The sequence below is a fragment of the Suricata suricatta genome, chromosome 13, assembly GCF_006229205.1.
Source record: "Suricata suricatta isolate VVHF042 chromosome 13, meerkat_22Aug2017_6uvM2_HiC, whole genome shotgun sequence".
Lineage (NCBI taxonomy): Eukaryota > Metazoa > Chordata > Mammalia > Carnivora > Herpestidae > Suricata > Suricata suricatta.
Genome location: NC_043712.1, coordinates 46,977,681 through 46,989,654, shown reverse-complemented (window position 1 = coordinate 46,989,654; position 11,974 = coordinate 46,977,681). Strand labels below are relative to the sequence as shown.

At 47.3% G+C, this 11,974-nt stretch overlaps 1 long non-coding RNA gene across 1 annotated transcript; it reads left to right on the top strand.

Moving 5' to 3' along the window:
* The first annotated feature begins 4,985 nt into the window (after window positions 1-4,985).
* On the top strand, window positions 4,986-11,611 carry LOC115276457. The gene is made up of 3 exons (XR_003901944.1): window positions 4,986-5,521; window positions 9,527-9,684; window positions 10,269-11,611. It is a non-coding gene; the product is annotated as an uncharacterized LOC115276457 (long non-coding RNA).
* Window positions 11,612-11,974: the final 363 nt, after the last annotated feature.

Genomic DNA, 11,974 nt, shown 5'->3' with positions numbered 1-11,974 from the left:
GTTGTCCCTGCTCAGCTGCGCCTGGTTCCGAGGCAGGGCACAGCCCCGGGCGCCCCCAGGGCGGCAGGTGAGCAGCACCAGGGCGGCCAGCAGAGGGCGCAGGAGAGCCATGGGGAAGCCGAGGGTGCGCTGGTGGGCTCAGCGGGGCGTCTGTCTGCTGAACCTGGGAGCCAGGGTCTCTGAGGACCTTCTGGAAGCATGACTTAAATAGGAAACTCAGCCGTTTTCATTTTCTGAACATTCCTCTCCACTTTTACTTCCTTTTTTGTTTTCATTTAGGTATTTTCCATGTTGTCTTATAAGATGTCATCATTCTAAATGATTAATTGTACATTAGATGCTTATTTTTGCAGGAAACTTCGATGTGTCCATCCCATGGATACGTATCAATCAAATGAGAAACATCTTTATCCTAAAGACTGGTGTGATGTAGGCCTGTAAACACACACACACTCACTCACGCACTTATTCACTTTTATTGTTTTAACTGTCTAGTAACAAAATTTCATTTCCTTTTTATCTTCCTCACTCTACACAGGAAGGCAAGCTCCTCCAGCCCTAAGGGCTTCTATATTTGTTTAGGGATCACCAGACCATCCTGGCACTTAAGCTCTTCAGAAGCAAGGACTAGGTTTTATTTACTGTTTGGACCACAGCAGGGGTTGATGGTTATTGATGTATGACTGTCTCTGATGTTTCTCTTCCTTCTGGAACTCAGTCATGTAGGTTTGAAGTTATGCTTCACTGAGCCACAAAGTCAGGACTAACATCGATATTTTCCTCCACAATGTTTTTCTAGGGGTTATAGTTCTCCTCAGGCTGTCCCAGTCCTCCTGTAAGGATGCAGGTCTGAACCAAACTGACTCTATGACATGTTTCAAATTTCCCTCTGACCTTGAAGGCATAAGTGTCAGTTTCTCAGAATCATTAGACACTAGAAGGGCACACATTGCCCAGGCAGGAGGGACCACCCTGGTAACACCCAATCAGGAAAGGCCAGCTAACACCTTTAACATTTCTAAGGGCAGGCCTAGAGATAGAAGCTATAGATGATCACCTATTGCTTAAGGCTGGTCACGCCCTACGTGAGGGTCATGGGTCCACTCTGTAATTGGTCAATACTCTAAATGTTGTGATTGGCTCCCACCAAAGTAACTATGTATGGTTAAAGTTACTGCCAATATTGGTAGGTGATAGTGATTGGATCACTGTACCTGTGTCACAATTTCCTATAACTCCCCCTTCCCAAACCCATAAAGGCCCTGCCCCCCTTTTGTTCGGGTCCGGCCAGCCTAAGGCTGTAATAATAAAGCCCTTTGCTTTTACATGCGTGACTCGGTCTCCCTGGCGGTTTCTGGTTTTGGGGACAATATTGGAAACTTGGGTATAACACTCCCAGCAGGAAGCCTGGTTCTTTTTAGGTGCTTGTACTCTGAGGAGTCTACGTCCAAGATAATTTTCTTTTCCCAGCAACACCTCACTGACAAGGTAGTCATCACCTCTAGAGACAGTTTTCCTCTGGAGTGACTGAGTGTCCTCAACCCAACCTCTCCTGGACTCACCCCTGCGGGCAGCCTCACCTCCTCCTCGCAGCCTCACCTCCTCCTCAGGACCTTAGAAATCCCCTGCTGTGGAGGGACTGGTTTCTTTGTGAGCAAAACTACTAATGCCCTCAGATCCTCGCCCCTGTCCTTGGAGTATTTGCGTGAGGGACCCCGGTTCTCAGGGGTGACCCCTCCTTTCCTGAGCAGGGATCAAAAGTGCCAACAGCCCTCCGATGCCGAGGGCAAAAGTTTGTTTTGTCCACGAAAATAGGGGAATGACCCAACTAATTCTTTTGTAACCCAACTAAGGTGAGTTGGCTCCTGGGTGAGCTCCAGGGAGACTAGACCAGGTGGAGGGGTCACAAAAAGGAAACTTCATTGGCAGCAAATAGGGAGAAACCCTTCCAAAGCCAGGACTCCCCCTCAGGGGTAGTAGGGGCTTTTCATTTAAGGTTTATGATGAGTGTTTAGGGGAGCTGAGTCACCACGGCTAAGTGGGGGGCTACTTAGAAAACCCACCTCTGCAGGCAGCCCCTGTCACGTTCAATGGCCCCTCTTGGGGGGGGGGGCGGTAGAGGTCAGAGGAGGGGAAGGAGCTACCGGCAAGCTCAGAGAACCAGTGTAAACTGGGTGGGGTCTTGGACTCCGTGTGGAGCGAGGCAAACTGGGTCTTGCTTACTTTTTTACCCCGGATTTCTGTTCTCCGATAAGATTATTTCCACACCTGGTGGAGACTATTTCTGCATTCCCTTTGTTCCCTTAAAGCCCTTTAACTACTGAGGATTTTGCATTTCTTTGCCCTTCTGACACCTCCCTGGAAGTGTGCTGGGGGCAGGTAGAGCCCGAGGGGCCAGATTATGGAGAGTAGCCAGGTCCTCAAATGAGTTATCCGTGTCCAGAAAGCTGTATCTTGTCTTTCTTTATCTGGGGACCCCTTACTCTTTCCGCTTACAATTTCACCTTTTGTAAGCACATACTTTTGACTTTCCACTGTACTTTTTATCATTTAATCCTTTACTGTAATCACGTGTCATGCTCAATGATGCCATCTCCTGGTAGAAGCTCATATTTCAGAAAACAGCGAAAAATTGTTCATTCAGTCTGCATGATTCTATGGAGTTTCCTTTTTTGTTCATCTCTCATGCTGAGAACCCAGGGGGTGCTGATGGTGAGGGATAGACTATTAAGTCAGGGAGAAGCCTTCTCGCCATTAGTCATTTGTGATTTTTCATTTAAAATTGTCATACCTTTCTTTTCAGGTACTGGTTATGGGTCTTCCTGCTTCTCTAGTGTTTTCTATTCCATCCTGAGGTTAACACGAAGGGAAGTAAAAGCAAGGAAATGGGCCGCGCTGTTTTTCTCTATAATTTTCAAGACTTCAGACTTTTTTGTTTCTCATCTCAACCTTCCTAGAAAGCAAAACTCGACAGTTGCGTGGGCAAAAAGAAAACAAACATAGGTCTGAATGTCAGGAAAATGAAAAGGGGAAGTGACGTTTTGGCTGATAAAAAAGCAAAGTGTAAGTTAGCAACATTCACTGCAACAAATCCCGGGCGTCGGGCCATGGAGGAGGGAAGACTGCAGACCCGCACTGGGGTTTACAGGGGCCCGAAGGTGCTGCTTCTGCCAAAGGCTCAAACAAGCACCACTAGTATGCTTCTCTCCTGGGCGAAAGGACCGCCCGCCACTTTGCAAGACCGGCCACCTGATTTTGCTTTCATTTCCTGGGCCTGTGATGAGCTCTCAGGAGAGGAAGGGAGGAGTCACCAACCTGCTCACAAGAAAACTAGGGACCAGAACCCCGCTGTGCTAACCCTCTCTGGCAGAACCGTGGTTATTTTCCTTGCCTGAGCATTCTACTTCTACTTGGTCGAGAATGCCACTCTTGGATTCTCGCGGGTGGACGTGAGGACAGGGATCCCTGTATTTAGTGTGTTGCTAGTGGGCCGGATGTCTGAGAGCCGGTGCAGGGCAGGAATCAGCGGGCGGGGAGGGTGGGGGCGTGGCCGTGTTCACCGCCTGGCCCTGCGGCTGGGAAACCTTGGCGGCTTCCTCCTGCTGCTGCTGCTGCTGCTGCTGCACGGTGATCTCTCCCAGCTCTTCTGCGAGCGCCTGGGCGCCCAGCCCTGCCATCCCCAGGTCCCCTCTCAGGGTGAGCAGAAGCCCCTGGGATGGAAAGCCTGCACCACCGTGGGACGCCTGGAATTAACCCTGGCATATTGACCTCCGTAGTGCTCATCTCCATTCATTCACCTCTGAGCTCAGAATAGTGCGCTGTCATTATGGACTTCCAGAATTATGGCATTTAATAATTATGGCGTTTAATAACTTCAGTATTGTATACTGTCCGCTTTTGTCTGCTTATGTGCCCTGTCTACAGGCTAAGTAAGCCGGGCCACTCCAGCTCCGAGCCACCACTGATAGAAGAATCTTGGAAGATCTGTACTATTTCCTCTAGAATGTTCCTCAGGAGTGTTCAAGGTAGCTGGGGGGCAAGAAAATACCTTATGAAGCCATGATTCCTTAGGTCTAACCCAGTGGCTGCCACTGGCTGAACTCAATATATATAAAGAGAATAATCGTGGGAATAATAAAAATGGAATAATACCAACACATAATATATATCGTTCATTTGAGAGATTAAAAATGATCAAAAGACACAATGTGAATTGTTTATGGTTCACAGGAGGTTATAAAAGATTTTTGAATAGAATTTTTTAAACAACAATGACAAAAATATTTTCTCTGTATTTGCAAGATGTAGAATATCAGATTGAGAAACAAGTTTCTGGTTATTATTGGAATACTCAGTCTCCCCTTCTTGCCTTTTTAGTAAGTACCTGGAAAGAACTGTCCATTGCTTTCTCCAGGTTGGCACACAGTGATAGAATTCATTAAAAACAGTTGAGTATCACATTATTTCCTGATTGTTTCCTATGGGGATTATTAACTAAGGAAGAGCGCACTTCAGTGTTCCATCTGACAACTTCCTAGTCCTTCAGACGTGGGCAATCTTGCTCCCGAAGAATCTCTGGACAGAAATACCCCCATCGGACAAGCTGAAGGATTTCTATGGTCATCTTTTGCTCCAGTAGTTCCTGATTTGGTGGTTAAGTGTAAAGGCTAATGTATCCTGGAGGATCTTACTCTAAACTAGCTGTGCTCTTCCATGCTGAGCCAGCTAAAAATATGCTGGAGAATCTGATAGCAGATACACAGAGCTTATGCCTTCTGGACTTTGATGATGTCTCCACGTTTCAGGAAACTTGAATTGGATTCTGGCATTCCAGCCTAATTTACAGGCATTGCCTTTCAGTAGCCTTAAAAGAATGGGGATTTCCTTATTTTCCAGGCTTTGGCTCCAAATCATAGCTAACCAAAGGAACAGACTTAGCTGCCGCTGAACATCACCATTGCCATCTGCAGAGATGAGGAGTCGAGAACTTCTCAGCTTCACCTGGACCACAGGGAAACCCCCGCTGCTAGCTCTCAAACAGCGCGCGCCAGGCCTCCTCGCTGCGCCCCAATGGCCAGAAGGGGGCGCCCGAACTCAACGTAACGGCCCAACCGACACCGCCCACCTGCGGGAGCCGCCTGGCCGCCCTGCGACTCGCGCCCCGGCGAACCGCGACTTCGCAGGCAGCGGGGGAGGCGCCGCCGGCATCCGGGACCGCGTGGGGCCGCCAGGACAGCGAGCAGACTCTCCCATGTCGAGCCTGACGGCCGAGGGGGAGCCGTGCCGCACTGGGCCCCGAGCCTTTCGTGTTCCGGGTCGGCCCCTGCGTGGATCCTCTCCTTGGTCGCGCAGTGTTCCAGCCCGAGCGGTTTACAAAAGGGCGCGCGCGTTTCCTCGGGACGCGGGGCCCGAACCGAGAGCGCGCCGCGCGGGGTCTGTTTGCAGACCCAGGATTGTGTCTGGGGAGAAGGACACGAGTTCAGGGAAAGGGGTTACGCGTCTACAGTCTGGACACAAATCAGTATGTACGATTTCATTAAAATATAAAAGTTAATTTTTCCGACAACGTTAAAGCATTGGAAAAATATTGTAAAGTAGGTGTATTAGAACTCGGATTATTTTAACGTAAAAATTTTTATGTATACCAAACCCAGAGCTTATCGTTTCCTGGGCTTTGTTGAAAGCAAATTCATCAATAATTTTCAGAATGACTTTTTAAACTTACTTATTCGAGAGAGTTGCCGTTTGAGAGAATTTAACTTGCCGGAACGATTTTGGAGAAATAACATGTACATATTTAATTTACATTTCTTCTTTTCTCCATCTTTCCCTAATTTATTTCCAAATTCCAGGAGGTATTCTTTTTCCACAGTTTGAAAATGTGATTTTATGGTAGGCCATTATTTTGATATCTTTTCTTTGGCTGACAACAATGATAACTCTCGTTGGCACATTTTGAGGCTCTGTCTCCATTTTAACAAAAATCAAAATTTTCAAGTGCTTCTCTATGTACTGAGACATACACTTCACTCTCATAGGTAAATAAGCAAATCATACTTCTTACTGGCAGTGTTGTGTGAATGGTGTTCAGGATATTTAGCAGGTAAATAAACTTCAGTTTCTTTGACAAAAAAATGTTTAGACAAAATGGTATTCGTCAAAATCGAATTTTGCTTCTTCGGTCCCCCCAAATTGTACACCTCTCAGGCTTTTGTAATTGCAAGGCCCATACCTTGTCTTTATTTAAAATTTTGGTATTTCGTTCATCAAGGATTTTTCATTAACTTTTTTCATTAAAAAAATGTTTTTAAATAGAGAGAGAGAAAGTGTGAGCGGGGGAGGGTCAGAGAGAGAGGGAGGCACAGAATCCGAAGCAGACTCCAGGCTCTGAGCTGTTAGCACAGAGCCCGATGAGGAGCTCGAACTCCTAAACCGTGAGATCATGACCTGAGCCGAGTTGGACGCTTAACCTACTGAATCACCCAGGTGCCCCATCATTAACTTTTATTTTTACACATATTGCCTTAAACTATTTCTTCATTACTAGGTCTTTTGACACCCCTTTCAGTTTGTGTGTGAGGCAAGTTCCTAACTCACCCAAACCTAATAATGGCCACACTGGAAAGAATTTTTGATGTGAAGCATTGTGATTTTCCTTGGTAGAAAATTATGTCTGAAAATTAGAGAATGTCCCCTTCTCTACCCCCTCATTTTATATTTATACATAAATATAAAAAAAATTTTTTTCTTAGAAATTATCCTTGTCTTTACACCATTGTTTTACCTGTACATTAAAGTTTATCACCACAGGTGGTCTGAAACTAAGTGAAGATGCCGGAGGAGATTATTTATGTCAGTTACTTATACGTTTCGCAGAGTAGCTGTAATTTGGCAAACAACTTGCCAAGGTTCGGGTTTTCCAGAAAGAGCTTCCAGTGTGCTCTGCTGTAACAACGTGGGCTAGGGGCTAGGCGTTCGCAGTCCTGCGCGCAGCCCTGGGTACTAGAGGGCTTTGGGAAGCGCGAATTCCAGTTCATTAAGCTTAAATCTTGGCTGTGCATGTGTGTTTAGGAATTTGTCGATTTCTTCTAGATTGTCCAGTTTGTTGGCATATAATTTTTCATAGTAATCTATGATGGTTGCTTGTATTTCTGAGGGATCAGTTGTAATAGACCCATTTTCATTCATGATTTTGTCTATTTGGGTGTTCTCTCTTTTCTTTCTGAGGACCCTGGCTAGAGGTTTATCAATTTTGTTTATTTTTTCAAAAAACCAACTCTTGGTTTCATTGATCTGTTCAATTGTTTTTTGGATTCTATATTGTTTATTTCTGCCCTGATCTTTAGTATTTCTCTTCTTCTGCTGGGTTTGGGGTGCTCTTACTGCTCCCCTTTAGTTTCCTTAGGTGCTCTGTTAGGTTTTGAATTTGTACTTTTTCTAGTTTGTTGAAATACGCCTGGATTGCAGTGTACTTCCCTCTTAGGACTGCCTTCACTGCATCCCAGAGAGTTTGGATTGATGTATTTTTATTTTCATTTGTTTCCATATATTTTTAAAATTTCTTCTCTAATTGCCTGATTGGCCCAATCATTCTTTAGTAGGGTGGTTTTTAACCTCCACATTTTTGGAGGTTTTCCAGACTTTTTCCTGTGATTGATTTCAGGTTTCATAGCATTGTGCTCAAAAATGACCGTGAAATTGTCCATTGGTTGATTAAACTATGTCACACCCAAAATACAAAATTAGCTCAATCTGTGTGAACTTCCATAGAAAGATTTCCAGACTGTTCTATAGACCTTCATGTTATGTAGAAGCTATACAGTGATGCTTGGGTATGTTCTTATAAAAGCATATCCAAAAAATACATTGGTTCTGCAGAGATAGTTTGAGAGGCCGACCTATCAACTTTATTGGATAGTGGCCTCCTTGAGTCTCACTGTCCTCTGGACCAGTCTTGACATTTCTAGGGCCCTGGGGCTCTCAGGAGTTTTGGACAGTGTCACTTGCCTGAGGACAACTAGGCAAAGTCAGGCCTTAGGTTTGTATCGAGTGTTTGCCTGTGAGGCTAGGTCTCCAGTTCTTCTCTTTCAGAAGCCACAGACACAGCACAGGCTCCAGAAACAAAACCCGTGATGTTTCCAATAGAAAGCCTGACGTGGGCACCCCTCAGACTCCTTTCCGGTGGCTCAGTCTCAGGACATGCTGGGGGAGCCCTCTCGCCAGATGACCCTCTCATTTCTCAATCATTCACCGATGAATGTTTAGTACCAACTAAATGCAAAGCTCCTAGCGCTGGTCATAGAGCAGTGAGTCCTGGTTCTGCAAGAAGATAAACAACTAAGCCAAAGTCACAACGTGGACTGAAGAGCATGCCTGGGGGAAGAAGGCAACTTCCCCAGCTGGAAAGCTAACGGACTCATCTTGGGAAACCTTTTTCACTGTAACAGGAAAGGAGGAGGAGAGGGATGGGTGGGATACTCATGATTTTTAGGTTGGTGAAGAGAAATTCTCTTTAAAATTTTTTTACATTTATTTATTTTTGAGAGACAGATCACAAGTGGGGGAGGGGCAGAGAGAATAGGACAGAATCTGAAGCAGGCTCCGGGCTCTGAGCTGTCAGCACAGAGCCCGGACCCAGAGACCGAACAGGACCGGAACCCACAAACTGTGAGATGATGGCCTGAGCCGAAGTTGGACACTTAGCTGACTGAGCCACCCAGGTGCCCCAAAGAGAAGTTCTCTTCGTATGGCTCTACTTCCTCTGTGGAGTGGCATCTGGCACATGTGTTGAGATTGAGGGAATAGAAGTTTGTCAAAGTGGAGAACGTTTGAAATTGTTAAGGACAGGAGAGTTGACTGTGAAACAGTGATACCAGCGCCCAGAAGCAGGGAGCTTTGTCAGTTTTGTTCACTCATGTGTCTTAAATGCACTGAGAAGGAGCTTAACCAAATATGTGAGATGAATGCAAGTCCGAACTCCATGTAGTAATGGAGATGTCCCTTAGCCGGAGACCGTAGAACTATGGTGGCACAATATACTTGCCTGGGTGATCTTCTCTAGCAGGTCTCAGCCAGGTCAGGTGTGGACGAGGCAGAGGGTTTGGACTTTGCCAGATAGGAATGATGAAACAAGGCGGTGAGGGTATTTAGAATGTCACGTCCGTCATGGTGCATGATGTCTATTCCTTGGCTAGGGCCGCCATAGCAAGTACTACCATGGACTGGAGGCTTAAACAGAAATTTATTATGTCACAGTTCTGGAGACTGGAAGTCCAAGATCAAGGTGTGGGCAGATGTGGTTTCTTCTGATGCCTCTCTGCTTGGCTTGTAGACAGTTCTCTTCTTGCCGTGGCCTCACATGACCTTTTCTCTGTCTCTACACCTTCTTATAAGAACACTCGTCATATTGGGTTAATGCCCACCCTGAGGGCATTTTAACTTAATCACCTCTTTAAAGACCTTCTCTCCAGCACAGTTCCATTCTGAGGTCCTGGGGTCTTGGCACTTAAATATATTAATTTTGCAGGGGCGATGGTGGACATGACCTCTACCGCGGAGAAGGAGAGAACAAAGACCAGAGGTGGTTGATGGACAAGAAGCAACCGTACGAGCCAGCAGACCGTCGTCCCTGACTGATTGGCCTATGAAGGACAATTTGGAAAAACCGAAGACGGAGGTCAGAGGGTGAGATTCTAGGCTGGATGACTCCATTACTTCGCAACCTAGAGCAGCTCCCAGCAAAAGGCAGAGAACTGTGAGTCAGGGGCGAATCGTTAGGGGACCCACAGCCAGTCCTTCAGCACGTGAAGCCACCCCCTTTCCTTGGATAAGTAGTGTTTGCCCTGGGGAGCATAAGAAGGGTCACTCCTCAAGGTCACCTCCTCCCTGAGTTCTCTAGCCCTGGATTTTCTACCTATATGGTTACACATCCTGTCTGAAATTCAAGTTAGGAGAATCGAATTTTAAAAATGAATGTTCACTGTTATTAATTATGTAATAAAAAAGCAGACATTAATCTTCATAGGCTTTAATTGCTGTGTAAGTGCGCACCTGTCTGGAGGAGATAAGGTGCTTTTTTTGGGCCTGGATGTGGGAGCCACGGCAGATGAAGAGACTGGAAAAGAGCCAGGACGAGTTACAGGGACCCCACCCTCTTCTCTCCTCCAGGTGGAAACGGCACAACAGGTGGCCCCAGTGGCTCTTTGGGTTTTCTCCTGGGGACTCCTCCTCTTTGGTGACTCCATTTTTTTGTGCCTCTTCTTTTTCAGCAGTGACTCCACTTGGCCCTTCAGTGGCATTGGCGCCGACCCCATGGATGTAGAAGACTGTGGAGAGACCTTTAGAATGTTCGGTCGTGTTGGCTTCAATGGGCTGAATAGTGGTCCCGGGTGAGCCCAGGAAACTTGCATCCTTGTGACAAATCGCAGAGCCCACCTGTGGCGCAGGCAGGTGTGTGTCCTGAAGAAGATACCCCACGACTCTACCGAGCACACGATGATCACCAGTTATTCGCATTGAGTACACGATCCTGCACAATGTCCTCAAGAATGGCTGTAAAGAAGGATTTACCCGAAAAGGAGTTTGGCAGGCATTGCTCTTGTGCTCAGAGACACCCTCCCCCTCAACCCCCACCTGCTCCGCCCACAAGAAAACATGTACACACACTCGCCCAGATGGCACCAAGTTGAGGTCACCTCATCAGTGTTCTAGTCAGTCACCAGCAGGTGAGGACTGAGTCAGGTACTGGGAGAGAAGAGCAAGGAATGGAAGCCGCCTGAGTAGTGGTGACAGAGACCTTGTTCCTTCCGGCCCAAGGGTCCTTCTTTTGTTACTCCCTCTTCATTTGTTACTCTCCTTCACCCCTCCTCGCTCTCTCCTCACTTTGCTCCGGGTGCTGTGTGTCTGCAGGGTGAGCATTCCCGTCTTTGATGACCGGGGACCCATGTGCCCCGCTGTGATGTTGAGCCAGGCAAGGTCTCAGGGTGACCAACCAGCAGGGAGAATTGACTTTTGAGTTCAAAGTTTGTTTCCAAACCGATGGATATCACAGACAGTGCCCACCTCTGAGTAGCACCTCCCATAGTCTCAGGCCTTAGCACATCCACCTCAGGACCTCGCTTAGCAGAACCTTCGCCCCGCCCCTGCCCAGTACTCACCGACTTCTGTGTCCCCCGTATTTCAGCTACTTCTCTAACATCTGAAAAAGACAAGCTTTAGAGGAAGATTATCCAGTCTCTGACCCCCTTCGGAGCTGGGCTGCCTGGAGGGCAGGAGAGGAGGTGACCCGTGTCATGGCTTGCTTTTCTCATCCATAATTTTGAATCCAGTTCCCTTCCAGTGGCTTAGAGAGTGACATGAGTGTTACTGGAAGTCCATTTCTTTCCTGAACCTGTAAACAGTGTTTTCTCCTTTCCCTCTCAGCTTTGCTGAACCAATTTCATCAGCTGCCCCCTCTGCAGCTACCTCCCATCAGGAGGGGAAAGTGAGAACATGTCCTGCTTGGTCAACCTCAATGCACCCATGGTCCGTGGTTCCCAACAGACCACCGCCACCACCAGTGCTTTACCAGAGCAGAGTCCCAAGTGCTGTGTCCCCTGCTGGCCCAGAGCAAGTCCTGTGAGGAGGGGCGGGGAGGGGCGGGGAGGGGAGGAGAGACTCAGAGTTCAGTGCTATGCTTTCACTGAGGCGGAGAAGTGAGTAGCATTGCCCCCGTCTCCAGCTGTCATCCGGAAGGGAATGGGATCTTGGGCGCAGGTGGAAACTATGCCCCATCTCAAATTCATGGCCCTAGATTTCTTCTCCTCACCCTTGGAACTACAGGCATCATGACGGAAATTTTTGAGTTCCACAGGTCGGTTGTAGGAGTTAGAGCCCCAGCCCTCCAGGGGGCCAGCTCAACACCTTGGCACGGGGTTGGTGCTAAACTTGGATGAAGTCCTAAACTGGCCTCATCTCTGTCCTGAATATTTGGGTG